Source organism: Ursus maritimus (assembly GCF_017311325.1).
Source record: "Ursus maritimus isolate PB19 chromosome X unlocalized genomic scaffold, ASM1731132v1 scaffold_X1, whole genome shotgun sequence".
Lineage (NCBI taxonomy): Eukaryota > Metazoa > Chordata > Mammalia > Carnivora > Ursidae > Ursus > Ursus maritimus.
The window spans coordinates 4111608-4134053 of record NW_024423319.1 but is presented as its reverse complement, the minus strand read 5'-3'; the positions used below and the strand labels follow the sequence as shown (position 1 = coordinate 4134053).

The 22446-nt window shown below is 51.8% G+C and overlaps 1 protein-coding gene and 1 pseudogene across 3 annotated transcripts in view; one reads left to right on the top strand and one right to left on the bottom strand.

Moving 5' to 3' along the window:
* Positions 1–368: 368 nt before the first annotated feature.
* The window catches only part of ELF4 (E74 like ETS transcription factor 4), a 39423-nt gene continuing 17345 nt past the window's right edge, over positions 369–22446 (top strand). For all 3 annotated transcript variants that reach the window (XM_040627317.1, XM_040627313.1, XM_040627309.1), the window contains exon 1: positions 369–662. The gene's annotated coding sequence lies outside the window, so the exon portion shown is untranslated. The remainder of the gene's footprint in view (positions 663–22446) is intronic.
* LOC103672959 lies at positions 13448–14854 on the bottom strand (annotated as a pseudogene).

The window sequence follows — 22446 nt, the reverse complement described above, 5'->3', positions numbered from 1 at the left end:
CGGGAAGGGCCCCGACAGGGAGCTGAGAGCCCCGGACCCGCCGCCTGCTAGTGGACCGAGGGTCGCGGGCCAAGAAAGGGGTGCGCGACGTGGGCTCTGCGGGGGCCCTACTCTCGCGGTCGCGGGGGGCGAGCGAGCCGCGAGGGGAAGGAGAGGCCGCGCGGGCCCCTGGCACGGCTCCCCCTGCCGTGCTGGCGACCGCGGCGGGCCGGGGGTGGAGGGGCGCTGTTTCCACCAAGACGCCTCGTCCCTCCCTCGCTCCCTCACCCACCCCGCCCGCCCGCGGTCCCTCCCGTCGGTCCCTCCCTCCGGCTCTTCCCTCCCTCCCGCCCTGCCTCCTTCGCGCCCGCCCCAGCCGCCGCCTGCGGGGACGTGTGTGTCTCTAGTGCAATTTCCCCTTTCGCTCGGGTGTCTCAGTGCAGGTCTCCGCCAACTCGCGCCCCCTCCCCGGGCGCCCCCGCCGCCCCCTCCCTCGGCTTGGCCCTTCCCGGCGGCCACCCAGCTCCCCCCTGCACTCCACCCCGCCCCCCGGAGTCGTTTTATCAGGGGCGCCGCCGTCTCACCTGGTATTTGCATCTCGCCCTCCAACTTGCCATTGGCGGCGCGACGTGTGGGAGAGCCCTGCGCCTCGCCCGCCCGGACCAGCCTGCCCCGGCGCCGAGGTGAGTCACGGGCGCGGGGCCGCGGGGGCAGGCGGGCAGGGAGGAAAGAGGGAGGGAAGGAGGGAGGGGGACGGTGGCCCCGGCGGCCGCGGGGACCGACCGGGCGCCGCGCTCAACTTCCACTTCTCCTTTCGCCGGCGCCGAGAGCCCGGCGCCACTGGCCCGGCCCTGCTTCCGAGGGGAGAAGGCGGGCTGGGGGAGGGCGGGAGGCGGCTGGGGACCCTCGCCTGGGCCCCCGGAGTGGGGAGGGGACCGCAGCTACTGACCCCAGCCCGGCGACCGAGCCCGCTTGGCCTCAGGTACGTCGATGGCGCCGGTTCTTCGAGCCTTCGGGGACCTCGAAAAGTTTGCCTGAGGGCGGGATCTGGGACGCTGGGGCCCCGCCGTGTCGGGGTTGGGGGCCCAGGGAATGGTGGGAGAGCCGCGGCGTGTTGAGTCCCGCCCTTGCCTCGCCCCACCGCGTGTGTGTTGGGAAAACCGGGCTTCTGAGCCGGGGTTAGAAACGGAATCGAATTCCCGAGCCAGGGTGGGAGGCCAGTTTTCCCGCGCCCCGGGCCGCGGGCGTTCCGTGACAGGGCCGATCGTGACAGAAGGCCCCCAAAAGCTCGGTGCTCGAGGGCGGGAGGTCAGACCGTGTGGTGGCGGGGCTGCCAGATTGATCGGGCGGCCCCTAGAGCCTCTGGGGCCAGGCGCCTTAGTGTAAAACACACACTCACTAGTGTAAAAGAGACGCGCGCGCGCGCGCGCACACACACCTATGACTTGGATGATTGGATCGCCAAAATAGAGACCTCTTGGCAGGGGCCAAAGTTTCCGTGTGAGCAAGAGGCCAGCCTTCCCGCTCCCGCGTTCCCGCTCTCCCGGTTTCTCCCGCCTCTCCGTTCCCTCCTCTGCTGCGGGCGAGGGGATTTAGCAGCCACGCAGCGCGGGGTGCCATGCCGGCAGCGCCTTGCTTTGGGGAACTGCTGAGGCGGTATCCGTTTTATGAATTTCTCGTCTCTCCGCCGCACCCTAATTCTTCTGCTCTTTCCTCGGGACTGTGTGTAGGTACATGGCCTTCCTGACCAGCGTCACCTCCTGACCCCTTGGTACCTCAGCTCAGTCGCGTTCTCCCTGGCTACCCCCCCCCCACACACCCCGCCCTGGGATTTGATGGTAGTTTGATTCCTGCCCCTCATCCCTATGCTCGAGATAGAGGCCTGTCTGGTCCTGCAGCTTCTTCTGGTTAATGTTTGACAGTTCATTGTGGCTAATCATTTTAATTAGCTCTTAAAGTGGGGAGGAACAGTTAACCTTGGACTTCTCGATTTTGGCCTGGTGGGGCCTCAAATGGGAGGAGTGCTAGGGAGGTGGGGAGGTAGGAGCGGAAGTGAGGTCACCACCCCAGGGCCTGAGCCACCACTGCTTGGCCCCAACAGCTGGTGGGCACGCCCATCAGGGACTCACCCCCTGCAAGCTGACCCCTGGCCTGAGTGCCAGGTTGGAGAGGGGTGAAGGGAAGAGATCTAGATCTCCCCCTGGGGGAGACAGGACACTTTGGCACTAAAAATACCTAGGGAACACAGACGCCCGGTGAGAATGCAAATCCCTCTTCCCAGTTAGTTGCACAGGGTTTTACCGGTTAGAAGGCACTTTCTCAACCAATGATTCAGTGGACCCAAAGCAGAAACAGCCTAGTGAGGGAGCTGTCTTGAGTGAAGTGAAAGACTTAACAATCTTGGAGGACTTGTTATCCTGGCTGGTGTGGGGAAGAGGCTGCCTTGCATGTGGTTGTTTCTGGGGCCGGGTTCTGTTCAAAGCCTGGGATGTTTTTTGGGGGGGGGGGGTTGTTGAGCAGGCTCCACGTTGCCACCCTCACCCAGCCTCTAGCTGTGAGCCGAAGGAGTGGCTTGTTTGCAACTATGTCTGGCATTCCTCCCACTGCTGCACTGTTTGCTCGGTAGTTGCTTTGGAACTGGCGCCCACCCCTGGACAAGCTGGGGGCCTGAAATCCACTTTCCCCCTGCCTAGTGCTAAGTGGTGGCACAGTGGCTTCTGTCTTCTCCGTCTTATGTTGGGATCTAAAAATGAGGGTGCTGTGGTCTGTCATTCACAGACCTGATTGATAGACTATCGAAAAATGCCCCTAGCCTGCAAAATTCAGGGCTTTTGTCTCTGAAGAGGCCCCGCCAGGCGCAGGCTGAGGGGATTGCTTTCCCCGGGAAATCCCTGCTCCTAAGCTTGGCCTTGGCCCTTGCCACCCCCCACCCCCACCCCCAACTTTCTCATTTTACTTTCCATCCCTAGAGCCAGACTGTCTGGGTCTAAAACCCAGCTTTGTTATTTACTAGCTATGCAATCCCAGGCAATTGTATGCCTCAGTTTCCCCATTTGTCAAATGAGCCCTACCTCATAAGGTTGCTCCGAAGATGAAATACATCAATACACATAAGCTGCTTATTAGAACAGTGTATGGCACATAGTGAGCACCAACCAGCATTATGGTATTACCTAATACAGTGCCTAAAACTCATTCCACTCAACAAACATTTGCCAAGAGCCAGTCCCCATAGCGGGCATCAGTGAAGTGGCAGCGAGAAAATATGGAGTTGAAGAAGATGCCACATGCCTTCCAGGGTTGCGTATAGCTTCTGTTGTAGGCCAGAGTTGGGGTGCAGGGTGTGGGAGGGAGCCAGGGAGAGCGTCTAGGTCATCTATATGAATAACCATAATTCTTTTTTTTTTTTTTGACAGAGAGAGAGACAGCCAGTGAGAGAGGGAACACAAGCAGGGGGAGTGGGAGAGGAAGAAGCAGGTTCCCAGCGGAGCAGGGAGCCCGACGTGGGGCTCGATCCCAGGACCCTGGGATCATGCCCTGGGCCGAAGGCAGATGCTTAATGACTGAGCCACCCAGGCGCCCCATGAATAACCATAATTCGAAGTCAGGCTGGAATACATGAGCTAGTGTGGGGATCCAGGCATCCCAGACTTGGAGGCTTCTCCTTGCCTGGGGACCCTAGCTGGGTTCTGGTCTGGATGCACCCTTTGAGCTGTTTTGGAAATTGGATAAATGGTGGGGAAAGGGGGACCTGGTTGCTTCATGGGCTGCAGGTAGCATGATTTGTTGGGTCCCAGGGCAGGACGGCATTACTTAGCACACCCCCCAAACATCCCTCTAGCCCTCTGGCACACCCCCACCACCTCTCGGAGGTCCCCTGCTGAGCTGAGAAGGGCTTAGGGCAGCCTTCTCTTCTCAAGCTTGGGCCAGACCCCAACCTGGGCTTGGTTATCTCTCCAGGATTCCTAAGCTGCAAAGAGGTTTTTGGTTTCACTGCCAATTTATTCCCTTTGTGGTTCTCAGACTGAAAACTAGTTCTGCAGGGGAGAAAGGAAGCTCATCCGAGGTACCCAGAATCCCATGGGCACTTTCCTAGAGGTCAGGGGCTTTTCTCATCAACACCAACCTGCCTACAAATCTCTGGCTGCTGAGCCTCGCATGGCCGGTAATAGTGGCTGCGCCAGTAATGCCCTCTAGCTCAGGCCCCAGTGCTGGTTGCCAAGGAACTGCTGGTCCGGGTGCTCATGAGGGTTCTGACCTCACAGGGGCTGCTGAGTTTCAATTCAACAGCCATTTATTAACACCTACTGTGTGCCCAACCTGTGCTAGGCGCTGTGGAGGAGACGAAGGAAGGAGGTGGTGGGGGAAAGATGACTAAGACACTGAAACAATCAGAGGCGAGGACAGGCAGCCAGATCAGTGGCTGGTCAGGTGCTAATTGTGCTTCTCGGAGCAGGGGCCAGAGGCGGCCAGGGCTCTGAGGCCAGGGCTCTGAGGTTGGCGGTTGGAGGAGGGAGGGAAGGCTTTGTGAGGCGCGAGCTAGACCTTGAAGGAGGGGCGGGGCAGTGCGGGGGAGATTTGGCTGGGCAGAAAAGGGAGAAAAGACGCCTTTCTCTGTCTTCCCTAGCTACAGACTGACCTTCGAAGCCTGAATAATTGTTTGGCAAATGCATGTCACATAAAAGACCAGGTCAGCCAGTGTGGGTGGCTCAGAGCAAACCCCCGATCTCCACTCCAGGAGATAGAAAGTGGCCAGCCCAAGCCCGGAGCCCAGGGAGCCCAGCATGTATTGATAAGACACAAAGGATAGGCAGGCTTCCCTGCCACCCAAGCTGAGGGGATTTCATTTTGAGCTCCCCACCCCCACCAACACACACACACACACACACACACACACACACACACAAGCCCTGGGGGAGGTGGGTGGAGAGAGGGGAAGAGAGGTAGAGGGCACTGAAGGAACTGGAAAACTGACAAACCAGTGGTGTTCACAGCGGGCATGGGCTGGTTGGGTCCCACCTTTCCCTAGGGTTCTGGGATTTCTCTGAAAGCCGGGAGGTTCCGGTGGAAGACAGATTTTCATTTCTTCTGTCAGTTGGGAACCCAGGAGTCTAGAGAGTCCCACATATTTCTGCTCAGACCACCTGGGCAAGGGCAAGGACTAGCCATATATTTGTTCCACTGCTTCTGTGTCTCCCATGGCTGAGTGTAGAAAGGAACCTATTTTTTGCTGCCTTTAACTGGAGAAAAACAGCCGGACACACACATATCCTTCCCTCCCCCGCATCATTTTTCCTCTCTCACTGCCCTCTTTCCCTGCCCCCTCCCCGGCACGTTGCAACACCACGGGGACACACTAGAGTGCCCTGACTTCTTGGCTGGGAAATCATGTCCTAAGGTGAGTTTTTTGGCAGAGACCCCAGCCTTCTATAGGAGGAGAAGGAGGCTCAAAGAAAGGTGTTTCATGCAAAAGGGTCTGCAACGGAAAGTGCTGGAACATTTCTTAAACCAACAAGAAGAAAGAGGTTAAGCAGCTTGCCCAGGTTGAGCAAGCTTTGCCTTAGGTTCCCACCTTCCTGGTAGACCATTTTATTGTTCCAATGCTGGTACTTCCTGCTTCTCAGTCCATCTGCCCTTCCTGAAGCTTCCTTTCCTCTTCTGGTCTAACCCAATATCCTTCCAGAGAAGTGTGTTGTCTAGAAGGGGGGACAGCACAGGCTCTCTGTGTTCTCATTCTAGACCTACTGCTGACTGACTGTGTGAGTATGGGCTAGTCACTTCACCACGCTGGGTTTCAGTGCCCACCTCACAAGTTCGCAATGAGGATTAAGTGAGATACTGCATGTGAAGCCCTCAGCATGGTGCCTGGGACATAGTTACTGTCCCACAGGTGTTAGCTGTTGTTATTCCTGTGGCTGTTGTTGTCGTCACTTCCCTTCACACACCCTTGACTTTGCCAACTCCAGGGATCAACCACTTCTCTGGCAGTGTTGGCAGGGCCTGCCATACCCATTCCTAAAACTGAGAGGGAGATTTTCCGTACCTTTCTGCTAACGCTTTGTTAAGTCTGCCATCACACAGAGGAAGGAAGGGACGTGGAAGAAGATGTGTTTGTGGAATAGTTTTTCCGAGTGGTGGGCAGTGGTCCTTAATGTTTTTATTAACATTGCCATCTTTATCTCTTCGCTACTCTCCTCTTGAGTATCATTTGCTGCAGGAATAAGAAGTTAGTTCCTTTGAGAGAAGGCCTCATGTTGCACCCCTGACAAGAATTTAGCAACCATCGGTCTGTTGTTATTACCCTGCTGAGTGTAGAGTTCTGGGAGCCAACTGACCAGCCACTCCTCACTTTCTCCTTCCTTTTACTAGAATTAGATGATGTGTCCATTCTGGGCCGATGCCCAGAGGCCTCAGGTTGGAGCTGGGGCACTGTGTTTGCCTAGAAGAGTTCCCAGGGGGCTGTGTGCCATCCCCATTCGAGGCCTCCCAGAAAGTACTTTGGAAGTTCCATCTGCCATCAGTTGGATTGTGTTTGCCCAGGAAAAACTGGACCACCCATGGACCACCCCTGAGCTACTTACTCAGTCCCTTGGTCTCCGCCCCTCAGGTTAGAACTGCTAGGCCTTGGGGGATGGGAGAGTGGGCAATTAGTCTTAACCTCCCCAAATTCCCGATGACCTGATAGCAAGGAGGTACTTAGACATAGATTTAGGAGATAATTTGTCTTTTTCCCATAATGCCCCCAGAGGATAAAAGAGGCTAGTTCAGCTCTGCCGATTCTGTGAGAATCCATGCACAGAAAACACCTGTCTCATTACATTAGGTGACCACTTTCTTGGTGCCACACTGATCAAAAACAACAACAACAAAAACCACCACAGCAGTCTCAGCCTCCTGCTCTGAAGGATCTAAACCCCAGTTCTAGATCTGTAGTAATACACATGCACTTAACCCCATAGTGGGCTATTTGCATACTGTAATATGGTTGCCATTGTAATGATAATTAGCACCTCTATCTCGGTACATAATTATCCTTTCTTTGTAGTGATTAAAGAGCAATTCAAGACTGTGCAGGATTAAGAGACTCTAGTCTCCTAGCAAGTTTGATGATTATAATACAATATTGTTAGCTATATTTACTATTCTGTTTATTAGAGCTCTAGGGCTTATTTACTACTCATTGTAATAGTTTGCATCTTCTAGAGTTTTATGTAATGGAATCATATACTACGTACTCTCTTTTTTCTATGGCTTCTTTCATTCGGCATATTTAAGATCCGTCCGTGTTGTTACATACATCCATATTTTATTCCTTTTTATTGCTAGGTAGCATTCCATCGTATGGAGCTACCACACATTATTTATTCATCAGTTGATGGACATTTGGTGCCTTTCCCCCCCATGTTTGGCTATTACAAACAAAGCTGCTATGAACATCTGTGTACAAATCTTTCCATATAGCTACATATGTCCTTTTCTCTTGGTTAAATACCTAGGAGTGGAATGGCTGAATCATACAATAGTTGTAGGTTCAACGTTTTAAGAAACTGTCAAACTTTTTCCAAAGCGGTTGTACTCTTTTACATTCCGGTCAGTAGTGTGTGAGTTCCAGTTGCTCTGTGTCCTCACCAACACTTAGTGAGTCTTTTTAATTTTAGCCTTTCTAATAGGTGTGCAGTGGTATCTCATTGTGGTTTTAATTTGTACTTCCCTGAAGATGTACTTACTTGTCACCAATATATCGTCTTTGGTGAGGTATTTGTTTAAATCTTTTGCCCATTTTTAAATTGATTTGTTTGTTTTTCTTGTTGAGTTTTGAGAGTTCCTTTTAGATTCTGGATACAAGAACTTTATCAGATGATACGTGCTTTGTAAAGGTTTTCTCTGAGTCTGTGGCTTGCCTTTTCATTCTCTTCATAGTGTCTTTTGAGGAGCAGAAGGTTTTAATATCGATGAAGTCCAACTAATCAATTCTTACTTTTATGGATCATACTTTTGGTGAGGTTTCTAAGAAGTCTTCACCTAGCCCAAGGTCACAAATATCTTATGTTTTCTCTTATAAGTTTTATAGTTTTAGGCTTTACATTTTGGTCTTTGGTCCATTTTGAGTTAATTTTTCTATATAGCAAGAGGTGTGAATTCACATTCATTTTTTTCTTTTTACATATGGATATCCAATTATTCTAGTACCATTTGTTGGAAAAGCTATTGTTAGGCTACTGCAGTTGTCCTTATATATGTGGGCTTATTTCTGGACCCTGTATTCTGTTTGTTTTTTTTTTAAGATTCTATTGATTTATTTGAGAGAGAGAGAGCACAGGAGCAGGGGCAGAGGGAGAGGGAGAAGCAGGCTCCCTGCTAAGCAGGAAGGCTGATGCAGGGCTTGATCCTAGGACCCTGGGATCATGACCTGAGCCGAAGGCAGAAGCTTAACGGACTGAGCCACCCAGGCGCCCCTCTACATTCGTTCTGCTGATTGATCTGTTTATCTTTCCACCAGTGCCAATTTTTTTGATTACTGTAACTTTATAATCATTTTTGTTATTTTTCAAAGTCGTTTTTGCCTATTTTAATTCTTTTGCAATTTCATATGAATTTTAGAATGAGATTGTCAATATCATTTTCTTTTAATACTCAGATTTATCCTACTTACAATAATTGTTATAACAGGTATGTTTGGCTGTGCTTTTGTGATCTTATTTTATAATCATGGGTGACCCTGATGTAACTGTCACATTAGAAGATGCTTAATCTTTTCATTGATATTCTTCAGCTAAAGAGTTCCATAAGTTTACAAAGTTATGTATTTGCAAAATAGGACTGTATTATTTGCCCTTCATTTATGAACCACGTTTGGTGACTGGGTCCATAATTATCTGCTCCAAAAATCATTTTATAGATGCTAATCATATCCCTTTCCAACCTTTTCTGTCTAGACAGCATAACACCTCTTTTTTAAAAAACCTGGGTGCCTCATTTGGTTAAGCATCTGACTTCAGCTCGGATCATGATCTTGGGGTCCTGGGATCAAGCCCCATATTGGGCTCTGTGCTCAGTGGGGAGTCTGCTTGTCTCTCTGTCCCTCCCCCGGCTAGTGCTCTCTCTCTTTCTCTCTCTCTCAAATAAATAAATAAAATCTTAAAAAAAATAAAAAAGGTTTTCTTCATATAGTTACCCTCACACCCCATTCTTTTTTTCTTTCAATATTTATTTATTTATTTATTTATTTATTTATTTATTTATTTATTTTTGAGAGAGAACGCAAGCCAGGGGTGGGGGCAGAGGGAGAGGGATTGAGAATCCCAAGCAGCCTCTCTGCTGAGCATGGAGCCAGTCTTGGGGCTTGATCGCAAGACCCCAAGATCATGACCCTAGCTGAAATCAAGAGTCAGACTCCTAACCAACTGAGCCACCCAGGCACCCTACATACCCTATTCTTCTGAATTATTTTAGGTCTTAGACCTGATCCAGGATCATGAAATCTTTCCAGACAGTCCAGTGATGAGATCAGCACCTAATATTCCCAGGGTGGAAACACCAGGATTTTGTACAAAGGGAGATGAGCTGATTGATCATCAGCTACCTTCTCGATGCAGCTTGGAACAAATGACTCTAGCTGGTGTATGTTTCCCCAAACAGAGACAGGGAGCAAGAGAGGCCAAGTAGTATTTGAGGCTGGAGACCTTTGTCCCCCAACTCCATCCCTATCTCCACCCTTAGATTATAGCTCTCAGATCTGTCAGGACCTTGGGTCTCTATTGTAGAGATCTCACTTGGACAGACACTTTATGTGAACTTAATTCATGAGTGCCCAGATCTGTGCTAGAATCAGGAGAAGAGCTAGGTCTTGGTCCCATGGATTTGACTGCCTGTTGGGGAAACAAGTTACACACATGAAATAATTAAAGAACAGTTCAAGCCTCTGTGGCATTAGATCTTGTGCTCAAATTTGGGCTATCAGCATTTAGAAAAGGGGGCTCCATAGGTGTGCACTCTACTTATCAGGGTGCAACCAGCTTCATGGGTCTGGGGACCTTGGTTGGGACCTTGCTGGATGGGCATTATTTGATTAACCAAAACAGAGCAGCAAGGGCATGGCTGGCCTGAGAAACTCCATGAATGAGCCTGGAATGTTCCCTCAGGGGACCATGAGGAGACCACTGGGCTTCAAGCCCAGGCTTGAGTTGGGAAATCATGGGAAACAATGCTGAGTAGGTAGGGTGGGGTCAGACTGTGAAGGACCTTTGGAAACCAAGCAGATGAGTTTGGATTGTAAACCTCTGCCAAGTACGGCTGGTATGGCCACAGCCATAGATCTAAATGTGTGCCCTGGAGTAGGAGTTGGCGACAGCTCAAAGACTGAGGGAGGAGCTCGGCAGAGGCAGGGCCACGACTGGAACTTCATCTTCCTTACACCCAGTCAGTGGGCTTTCTGCTGCACCAGGCCTGGTTGTTAGCTTTTCGAAGGCTTTCACATCCACTCCATACAGCTTCCTAACAGGGACCACAGGCAGGGGGAGTCGGTGGTGAAGGCCAGATCGCTCCATGGCTGATGGTGTGAGGGGAGGCAGAACCCCTGAGAAATATCCACCTGGCCCCAGAGCCACTCTCTAGACTAAGGCAGGGTAGCTCCAGATGGCCTTTTTCAATGAAAATGTGTTAGGAGAGAGGTGATGCATTAACCTAGTATCACCCACTAACACATTAACACTAAATGGTTTGTGATTTTTCAGAGTGGTAGTGAAGTCATTCCTGGGGAGATGGGATGGTGGCCTATGGAGTCCGGGCTGCTACTAGGGTCAGTCAGAGAGCTCTGGGTAGCATGAGGTCTATACTGGAGAAGGGGACAGGAGGTCCAAGGCTGTGGGAGCCATGTGACTTGGCATGCCTGTGGTTACATAGCCCATTAATGGCAAAATTGCCTTAGCAGAGGTTTTCCAAACTTGCCCACCCAAGAGCCCCAAACTATTGATTTATATCCTAGAGGCCTAGAAGGACACAGTCTCATAAATTTTTTTGAAGTATGGCATTTTATCGTAAGTGTGACTGTTGCAAACTACTGCCTAAATATATTTAAATTGACTTATCAGCAAGCACCATGGAAGCTGCTGAAAGACTCACCGGGTTGCCTGCTGTGTGGCTTGGTCAGCTTTAGCAAGCAGGCCCTGTCTCTGTGTGACCTGCTTCTGGACAGATCAGAACTTACACTTTCAGGATCTTTGCCCAAAGTGCTGGAAGGCATATCCGCCACCTGCAGCGTGTTCATTTGCCTGCTGTCCCCATCCCTGTCCCCCTCAAACTTACTTGATGGAAAAATCTAAGCCCTTGTGTCCCTGGGGAAAGTCGTTGTACTTGCTCAGTGGTTAGCTCTGGCCTTATCGCAGCCTTTGGTGGGTGAGTGGATCCCAGGGTGGGATGGAGACAGTGTGGAGCTCATGAGACTCTGAAGTGGGTATGGATTGGCTGAGGCTGTGCCCACAGATTCCCTAGCCTTCCCTCCTCCACCACACTCCCCCTGTCGCCCCTCATTCTGTCCCTCCTTTAGCTTGGAGTGTTTACAGTACTTCCAGTTAGAAAAAAGAAAACCTGGGGCGCCTGGGTGGCACAGCGGTTAAGCATCTGCCTTCGGCTCAGGGCGTGATCCCGGCGTTATGGGATCGAGCCCCACATCAGGCTCCTCTGCTATGAGCCTGCTTCTTCCTCTCCCACTCCCCCTGCTGTGTTCCCTCTCTCGCTGGCTGTCTCTATCTCTGTCAAATAAATAAATAAAATCTTTAAAAAAAAAAAAAAAAGAAAACCTGCCTGTACTCTCAGAGCCTAGGGTTGCCCCTGTTCATCTCTTGGTGGCTGAGAACAGAAGAGCCGTCAAGGCCTCCAGGCCAAAGTTATCCTTCTCAGTGACCCAAGCATCTCATTCCTGTCCCCATAGCCTGCAGATAGAGATGATGACAATATACAAAGAATGCATGCCCTCCCCCAGCTTGGGCAAGGTGGAGAAAGCGCTATGAATATTCAGATTTCACTCCGGCAGGCAGCAAGCCTTCATCCACACCCCCAGCCTGCCAGAGGTGCAAGGGGGGGTTCCAGGCTCGAGTGCCTGTAGTGACGAAACCACAGCAGGTAGGGCCCTGGGCAGGCTGTCTGGGCTGGGCGGGGCGGGGCAGCCGGCTGGGTGAGGCCCAGATTCCCCAGGCTGATAAGACAGCCTGTAAACACCCAGCAAGGGGAGGGGGCAGAGGGCAGGCGACCAGATGGCAGGAGAAGGGGGGAACCGGAGCCCAGGGCTAGCGGCAGGAAGTGGGGCTTGATGTGGAAACATCCTGTCCAGCAGGGGCTAGACCAGTGGCCATCAGCGATCACTCCCTCCACCAAGGAGGCAAGCTCAGCACAAGGTGGGGCTGCCTGGGCACCAGGCCAAGAACCTGGTTCCCCACATCTCCAAAGGACATGATCAATGGGTCTCTATTATGGGTTATTCTACCACCTAACACTGCTGGTGGGGGGGAGAAATCAGGACCGAGCTACCTGCCCCCGGCTCCCCCACCCCGACCATGGAGAAACTCAGCAGAGAATTTGACTCTCACAGGGAAGTCCTGGTCATCACTATCAGCGAGAGCATCGATTGGAACACCTAATTGTGTCCAAGACCTCCTGCAGCCCTCTGAGAAGAAGCACATATTTGACACGCCATTCTGTTTCATCTTGTAGTACTTTATAATTAGAACCTCAAAGGGTCAGAGCTTGTGGGGACTTCTGCAAGGGAGCACCAGACTCATTTGCTTGACTTTACAGATGGGAACACCGGGATCCAGAGAGGGCCAGGGACTTGGTGACGCTATGGCAAACCTAAATTAAAGCCCCTGGTCTACAGCATTTCCCACTGCCTACCCTATTGCTTTAGGCCCAACCACCAGCCCTCATGCATGCGGCTGGTCCTGCTTTGCACACTCGCTCAACCTCAGCATTTATCCTTGCTCAGGGTTGTGGGGAGGCTGGTAGGAGGAAAGATCCTCAAAATCAGAAATCAGAAGTCTGGAGTCTGCCCTGAACTGCTCTGTCAACTAGCACATGGCTTTGAGTGAGCTGCTGCCTCTCTCTGGGCCTCATTTTTGTTTGTTTTGTTTGTTTGTTTGTTTGTTTGTTTGTTTGTTTGTTTGTTTTAAATAAGAGTTTAATTAGGGGCATCTGGGTGGCGCAGTTGGTTAAGCGTCCGACTCTTGATTTCAGCTCAGGTCATAATCTCAGGGTTGTGAGATTGAGCCCCCAGTCAGGCTCTGTGCGCTGGGCATGGAGCCCGCTTAAGGATTCTCTCTCTCCCACTGCCCCTCCCACCCTCAAAATAAAAAAATAAAAATAGTAATAACAGTTCAATTAGATTTAGTTCATTACCATACAATTCATTATACACTCAAAGTATACAATTCAGTGGCTTCAGTATAGTCAAAGAATTGTACTTCCATCACCACAATCCATTATAGAATATTGTCATCACCCCATAAAGAGACTCTATACCCGTTAGCAATCACTCCCCATTTTCTGCCATCCTCTGGGCCTCAGTTATGAAGAGATACTTGCTACAGATGTATTTTGGGAGAAAAACCCAGCAATATTGATTAGGTAGATGGGCTAACCCAGCTTACTGGGAATTTAGATAGGAAGAGAACCTACCTCAAGAAGAATAGGGTGGGCCTGGTGATAAGCCCCTGACCATGGGCCTGCCATCTATGAGGTGCTTAGGGCTGACTTTCCATAAATATTTGAATGAACATGTGAATCAATACCCCGAGATAAGAGCCCAGACTTACATTATGTGTAAGCTGAGAGCAAGTGTATATTTATGGGGTAGGACCATGACATGGGCACTCCGGGTCTGGATCCAGGAACTCTCTGGAAACTGTAGGCTCCTTGAGGTAGGTATAGGAATAGAGTCAGCATCCTTCATCAACAGATCTGGAAGCCTCCTATTCCACTTCCTCTTCCTCCATAGTGGGCCACAGGGGCTCAACTTGTCACCATTTGGGTGCAGACATGCCCCAGAAAGTTAGGATTCACTTATTAGATGGAGCCTTGGTTGGGATTGAGGCCCTGAAGTGGTTGGGTTACAGTCCTGGGAAGCTTTTGTTGAAGGAGCATCACAGAGGTCCTGAGCCTTCAAAGTTGTGTGTTGTGAGTGAGCCCTGAACTAGGGATCTGAGCAAACGGTCACCAGCATGGGACAGTGGGAAAGGCACAGACTTTGAGATCAAGGGCACACAGCCCGGGTTGGAGTTCTGCCTCCATTCTTTTTTTTTTTTTTGACTGGGAAAATTATTTTGTCTGGAGGTATGGACGGATGTCTAGTCTCAGAACTTCTGGAGTTGCTTCTTGATGCTGGCAGCCTTGCTGACCCTAAGCATGTTGAAGAGCACAGTCTTGCGCAAGGGCTGGCACTCACCCACTGTGACAATGTCACCAATCTGGAGGTCCCTGAAGCAGGGGACCGGTGTAAAGACATGTTCTTGTGGCATCTCTCAAAGCAGTTGTACTTTTGGATGTAATGGGTGTAGTCTTGGTGGATGACAGTGGTCCTCTGCATCTTCATCTTGGTCACCATGCCAGACAGAATCTGCCCTCAGATGGAGACATTACCAGGCAAGGGTCATTTCTTGTCAATATAGGCACCCTTAGTGGCCTCCTTGGGTGTCTTGAAACCCAGACCAATGTTTTTGTAATATCGCGGGAGTTTCTTGCCAGTTTCTCCAAGCAGGACCCTCTTCTTATTTTGAAAGATGGTCAGCTGCTTTTGGTGGACACCCTCTGTCCGAATGTCTGCTATCTTCTCCTCCTGAAAAAAGGTCTGCCTCCATTCTTGACAGGCGGTGTGACCTTGGTCATGTTACCTAATCTTTTCTGAGCCTCACTTCTGCTGTTTTTAAAACGGAACTATTAAAATAGGATTATTACTAAAAAAGATTTCACTGAAAATGAAGTTCAGAGAGCATAGTAGTTAGAAATAAATCTAGGTTCTAACCCCAGCTCCGCCACTGACTAGCTGCTTTGTAAGGATGTTGTAAGAATTAAAGGAGATAGCCTAGGTGAAGTGCCTGGCACAACGCCAACCCCCTAGCTCATACCCAACAAGTGTAAATCCCTGCCACCTTCCGTATGCACCACCCTGTCACCCTGTAATTTTTACTGTTTGGCCCCTCTCCCCAGATGCAGAGGGAACAACTTGGAAGTGCTATCAGAGGGCACAAAAGAAAATCTTATCCACATTTAAACAATACCCACACCCCTCTGCTCCTCCCCCAGTGGGCCCATGGCGAGGCCACAGTGGCCACACCCTCCATCCCAGGCCCAGCACTAGCTCAGATCGGTGCCAACCCCACAAGCACTTGCCCTGAGCTGGCACTGACCTCAAGTGCTTCCACACTCCACCCAGACTAGATGCGCTTTCCAGACACGTGCCACCAGCTTGGAGTCGGGCTTGTAACCAAACCCTGGCCCTGGGTTTGCACTGCAGATGTAGGGAGGGGCTGGCAGAAGCCCAGGTGCACATCCAGATGTTGTCTCCAAGGCTTCCTTGGTGTCCCCCATACCAGCTGTGAAGCAGTATTTACTCCGAATTGCAGGGGTGGAGAAGCAGGCTTGTGTGGGGCGCTATCACTGGGCCACTGGGTCCTATTTGCCCTGGGTGGGGGGTGGCGTGGAGGGAGAGGGGACAGGGAAAAGAGAGACTCTGTTCTCTTGACAGGAGGCCTGGCTGGGCAGGGCTCTCAGCCTAAGTCACAAAAGGATGACCTCTCAGAACTGAGAGAGGTATCAAGACCTCTTCCCATCCATTTTTTGTTGGCTCACCCAGTACCATCATGTCTAGGGGTCCCCTTAACTTCTCCTACTGCTGCTTGGACCTCATGGAACAATATCATTACAGGGGGACCAACGAGATTGTGCCTAGCCATACACGGCCCCCATCCCAGGCATCGGGGCTTCTAGAACTATTATCATGTACTTGTAACCTGTCCTCAGGAGGACTGGCAGCTAGGCAGAGGTCCAGGGCCTCAGGCTTCTCCTGCTCCTCTGACCCATTGCCTTGGGAAGGCCTGGCAGAGCTGGTCACATGCCTGCAGGATCCCTCACAGGCACATAGCCCCAGTGCTAGGAGCTCCACCTTGCCAGGGCAACTGGGAGGTTTTTACAAATACAAGTCACCACACCAAATCAGTAGCAGCTATGGAATGTGATAGCTTCCTGTTCCATCACCCAGAAAATGCGGCTACCCTTGACCCACATGTACTATAATACTTTGTTCTCCATTGTTATCTCTGTCCATTGGTGCTGGGGACAAAATTATGCAAAATTGTCAAGGAGCATTGATTTCAGTGTCACCAGCCCCTCCCAGTTAACCCTTATTGTCAGCCTGCTTTCCCCAAGCTCTTGCTTCAGCCCATCACGCCATCCTAAGACCCCTGGGGCTGCTCCTCAGCCCTGGTGGACATTGACCTGAGCACATAGTCCAGTCTTTCATCCCATCCTCGAAGGCCAGGAGCATTCTGCACCCGGCCCCTCAAGGTGATAGCTAGGTAAGGTTGATAAACCCACTTCTCTTCCAGTAACAGGAGAGGGTTTGGCAGAGACAGCCGCAACTCCCTCCCAGTCCCCACGCCCCCCAGCCCAAGCAGGCTGGCAGTGGAGCTGTTGGGGCGTCCCCTTGTGTAGACAGCTGTCTCCTCAGCCTTCCTGTGAGGGATCCTCCCCTCTTCCCCTCAGGGCCCCTCCCCTCCCTGCACTCTCTGACTTGTGTGGGGCAGGGGCGGGGCGGGAGGGCCTGCAGGCCCTGAAGGGGAAACTGCTGAAACCCCTGGGACAGGAAGTGGCAGAGAGGGGCTGTTTCCTCTGGCAGAACAGGGGTGCGGTGAGAGCTGGCCCTAACCCCTACTTGACTGCCTGTCTGCCGCGGGCCCTGGGAGGCTGGGGAGAGCTGAGCGCCCTTCTTTCCTTGGCTCCGCCCCCACAAAAAAATGGATGCTCCTGGCCCACGGGATCGGAGGGGTGGGGGGCTCTCAGAGGAAGCCATCTCTACTTTGATGGGAGAGGACTTTAGAGAGAAGGGTAGACAGGTCAGCTAGAAGGGTAGGGTGGGGTGGGGCAGGTGAGTGTGGGGTGAGGGGGGCCCACAGTGGCAGCGGAAAACCACAGCTGGGCAGGGGGAGCCTTCTGTAAGCTCTTATGCTGAGAGAAGACGATCGGGACCGTGTCTGCTCAAAACTGTGTGAGTTGGAAATGCAACAGATTGCTGACTCTGAATCATAGGGCTAGAAAGGACCTTAGAGCATCCAGTCCAACCCCCTCACTGTGCCGCAGAGGAAACTGAGGCCCACAAAGCAGAAGTGACTTGCTCAGGGTGACACCATGGGCAGAGCCGGGGCCAGGATTTTCTTTCTGATGAAAATCTGCCGAGTTTGTGTTTGGTGTTCCACATCTCCTTCCTGGCACCTCTGAGTGCTCTGTGACATTCTTCTCAGAAATGAACTTAATCTCTTCACACTGAAGGGGTGTGAAGCCTTTAGTCCAGGAGCCAGTAAACTTGTCCTGCAAATAGATTGTAAATATTTTAGGCTTTGTGGCCCATATGGACTCTGTCACAACTCAACTTATAATGCAAAAGCAGCCACAGACAGTAGGAAAACCAATGAGCCTAGCCGCATTCCAATAAAACTTTATTTGTGGACACTGAAATTTGAACTTTGACTAATTCTCATGTGGCATGAAATATTATTCATCTGTTTATTTTTTCCTAATCATTAAAAAATGTAAAAACCGTTTTTAGCTCATGGGCCATCCAGAACAGACAGTAGTCTGGATTTGGCATGTGGGCCTTAGTTTGCCAACCCGTACTTTAGTCTAAGAAGTCAATCTAAGGTGTCGGGAGGAGGGGGAGAGAATATACTTGGTGGGGAGGAAGCAGGTAAGGCTGTGAAAAGGAGGTGACATTTGCTTCAGATCTTGACCACTGTGTGGGAATTGGAGCTGCAAACATTGGGGAAGGGCACAGCAGGCCTAGGGCATGGTGTGAACAAAGGCACGGAGGTGGGGAAGTTGCTGCAAAACTTAAATGTGTTCTGCACATGTGTGGCCTCATTGTTATTTGCCAGCCCTGGGTCTTTGGCTGCTGTCTGTTCTCACCAGAGGAAAGGGTTGGCTATATTGAGGATGCTGAGAGACAAAGAAGAAAGGTCCCCTGGGAGTCATAGCAACTGGCTGTGTGACCTTGGGCAAGTCATTTTTCCTCCCTCAGGAACTTGGTGTCTGCAGTTGGACGATAGGACGGGTAGATGCCATGATTTTTCAGGTCCCTTTTAACTTTGCTATCCTGGGACTCTGAGTCAGGAAGAGGCTTTGAGTAGTGTGGGTGAGGGGGAAGGAGGAACCCCAGGAGTTCACAGTGACATCAGAGCTCAAGCTGCCTCCCTGACTGCCTGAACCCTGATAGGCTGTCTTTCCACCTCCGCCCTGCACCCTCCTGTCCGTGCAGGGAACACTGGACTACCCTTTGCTTTTGCTGGCTTGGGAAGTGGCCAGTGGCTGGGGAGTGGTGGGGGTGGGGTGGGGAGGCATTTGGAAGGGGCACCAGAGCAGGCAACGAACTCAGCCCAGCCCCTGCCGTCTGGGGGAGTCCCAGATCTGAGCAAGGAGCCTCCGCGTCAGTTTCTAGGACACGGGCTGGCAGCGGCCTTGACAAAGAACATTGTCCCTTCAATAAAAGTTATCTGACTTAATATCCTGTTGGTGCCGAGTCACAGATTACCCCAGCTTCTAAAAAAACCCACTAATGAATTTAATTAGTCTCTGGTCAGTGTTTCTGTTACCCCCACGTCCCCCTACCAATGGAAGCAGGCAGGCCTTCCTGGGGGCAGGGGTGGGGTGTGTGCCATTTGAGGCCACCTTTCATTCATCACATGCCACTTTCTGCCACAGTCTTGTATCTGGGTTGCCAGCTTCACCAGCCAGGCCTGCTCCTTTGGCCACTGAACACCTGTAGAGGTCCCTCCTGCTGATGGGGTTTGTGTGTGTGTGTGTGTGTGTGTGTGTGTGTGTAGCAAAATGACTCTCCAGGTCCTCTTCTTCCACCTGGGTTTTTCAAGATAATCCCGACTTCAAAATGTCCAAGGCGAGCTCATCTTCTTGCCGTTATTTCCTGCCCCAATCACTTCGTATCTTTTAACAGTCTTTACAGTAAGAACAGGCTCCACATCTTGGGGTCCCTACAACTACTGTATTACCCCATACTCTGTCATTTTATTCCCTTGGGGTGGCTCTGGGCTTCACCTTCTGGGTTCCAGCTGCCCCACTGGGTCTCCTTCCATCTACTCCACTCATACACTCACACCAAACAGATCTGCCTAAAAAACTGCTTGCCTTAGGCCCCTCCCTTGCTCAAGAATCTCCAGGAACTCCCAGTAGCTATCTGTGTTAAGTTGAAATTCCAGCACCTGGTGGATCGTGGGCCTATGCACTTATCCATCTGATTTCCCTGACCTCCCAGCCAATCCCTCTCCCCCATAGCCAAGCTGGTTTCCTCTCTGTCCCGTGAGGTTTACAGTTGTTGGTTATGTCCTCCTTCGCCCTCATCTCACCCCACCATCTCCATGTCCCTGTCTTCCTACTCATCCAGGTAAAGATATGCTATTTGTCAAGTGACTGTAGTCAGAAGGACACAACTCAGACCAGGAAATTGAAAAACATGTTTGGGACATAAGGAGAGTTTTTACCTACATTAACTCACTGGCCTTGCACGACAACACTTTGAGCTAGGGAGGATGTCCCCATTTCACAGAGGAGGAACGTGACCTGGCCAAACCCCAAGGCAAAGCTGGATCTTCTCACGGGGAGGCTCATGCCCTTATGATCTGCAGGGACTTCTGGGGTCCCTTCCTAAGCTGTAGCTGGCAGCTCACCATACTGGGGTTCAGTAGCTGCTCTGGACTAGGCCCATAGCTTTCTTTCCTTCTTTCCTTTAGTGTGTTCTCCTTGTAATTGGCCTGTCCTCCACTTCCCAGAAGAGCTTAGTGACCCTCTTGGTGGGTCCCTGGGGCGGTAGAGATGAGGATGTGGATGTGGCCGCAGGCACCTCCAGGGGGTGCTCTTTTGGCTTTCTCAGGCAAGGCCCCTGGGAGTCAGGGCGGCTGGGGAAATAGGTTCACTTTGTCAGTAACCCTTCCCCCCTGACCCTCCTCCCCTATTGGGTCTTCTGTAGAGCTCTTCTTGCCACATAACCACAACCCCAAGGGCTGGGGCGGGGTGAAGGTGACGAGGACTGGGGACTGGGAGCACCTCTCCAACCAAAGTGGCCTGCCCCTCTCCGTGGGGCCCCCAGCCCCCACCAGGAGCCAGCCCCTTCAAAACCAACAACAAGAAGCCTCCAGCCCCACCCCGTCTATGTTCTGGAGCCAACGGGGACTTCCGGGGGCTTCACGGGGCCCCAAACCCCCTTTGCTCTCTGGGAGGTCACCTGAAACTCATCTTATGGATGAGTGATTTTTAATTTCCAAAATGCTTTCCCACCACCATCTTCATTCACCCAAGCCTCCCCAGTGAGCATCTACTAAACCTGGCTTAACCCTCAGCCGTCCCCCACTATAAGGACGACAGGAACCACAGCCCAGAAAGATGGCTGACTTTTCCCGGGTCTCACAGCTGGTTGGGATACAGCCAGGAGAGGGCTTCCTTCCTCCTCCCTGCAACCTGGGCAGCACACACGGTGGGTGGGGCGAGCTCACCGATCTCCTGGAGAAAGGGGGACCCTGCCACCTCCTACATCCCTAATCGCCCCCTCCACTGGGACACCTCAGGGCCTGGGAAGGTAGAGGCTAGACTGGAGCTACGAAAGGACAAGGGCAGTTGGAGATGAGCTCTGGGCCTCACTTACCATTGGAGTTGTGGCAAGCCCTACACTGGAAGCAGGCAGTGACCCAGGGCCGAGGAAGGAAACTGGGTTTCTTGTAAATAAGCAAAGAGAAACCCCAACCAACAGAGCTTGCAAAACCTTTATTTTTTTCCTCCCTCTTCCTGATTTCATTTCGAATGGAGGGGGTGGTGAAAAGGAATAGAGGAGAAGGAGCTGACAAAATAGTTGTGGCTGGGGCCCTTTTGCTGGGCATTTGCTCAAGGAGGAGGGCTCTGCTCGCTGATGGGAGTCAAGGCTGTGGGGGAGTCCCACGGACCGATTACTTCTGCTCGTCCATGGCTACAGACTGGACCCCTGGCTCTGGCCCTCTGACTCTTACATACCGCTGGTCACGTGGGGCAACATGCAAATTTGCTTCTGGATGACTATTAGCCAGAGGAGGGGCTGTTTTTAAGTAGAGGGTACAGCTGTTCCTGGGGTAGTTTCCATTTTGTTTGTGGTTGTGGGGGAGGGGCGTTGAGAGAGTGGGAAATGGCATGAAGGAAATTGTCACTTCCTTTCCAGAGAATTCCAGAAAGGTTTCATGGAGGACTGGGTATTTCAGGAGTGAGGGCTGGCTCTGAGAGGATGAGGAACTGGAGAAGGAGAACTCCGCTTTGTGGCCTGGCTGACCATCTGGCCCCCATGTTTCCTGGCGTGCGTGAAAATACCACGGGTGTTACTAGCAATTCTGTGAGAGTCATTGGCTTAGCTGAATGGGTGTAGATTTAAACTCGCTCCACGGAGACTGTGGATGTGGCTTTCACATAGGGGCTGCTTCCTGTATGCAGAGGAGGCCCAGATGGGTGGGTGCTGGACACCGCTTGACGTGCTCCAGTGACAGCCCCAGCAAGGGTCTGTACATCTGAAGGGGGCCCAGCTGTGATGACGCAGGAGCAGCCCAAACCACTTCTATTTTGCTATTTTGGTTTTGAAATGCAGTCAGAACCACAGTGAGCCAGAGGTGTGCATTTGCAGCCTGGGGATGTAGGCGCCTTCGCTTGCTTGCTCCCTCCTGTGGCACACATTCGCTCACACAGAGTGTCCGGGGCCATCTGCTCTCCAGACGCTTTGCTTTCAGCGCAAGTAGGACAGGCCCTGGGAGCCAGGGATCCTGCCGTGGCCTCCAGGGGAGTGAAGGGAGTGGAGCTCTTGCCACCCTGGGAGCTGACTCTAACTGGAGCCAGCTGTGATCTGTACAGTGATGGGGTGGGTGGGGAACTTCCCAGGCAAGTCTATGACTTGAGCCAAGTGTCTGTGTGTACCCACCTAGCGCCCCGCTCACCGTCAAGGCAGTGTCCGGGGCTCGCCACCGAAACCGTGTCTCAATGTGTCTGTAAGGACATCAGGGAGGAGCGCCCCTGGTGTGGGCCTCTCTGGCCTCCAGCAGGGCGGGCCTTCTGTGGTGGTGGTTTTTTTGGTTTCAGGTTCCTGGGAGAGAGAGGTTATTTTGAGGGACTTGGGGGGGTGGTTCACTCCTCTGCTGGGGAGAGTGAGTGAACATGCAAATGAGCCTCTCCCCACCTCTCACTTTCAAATCC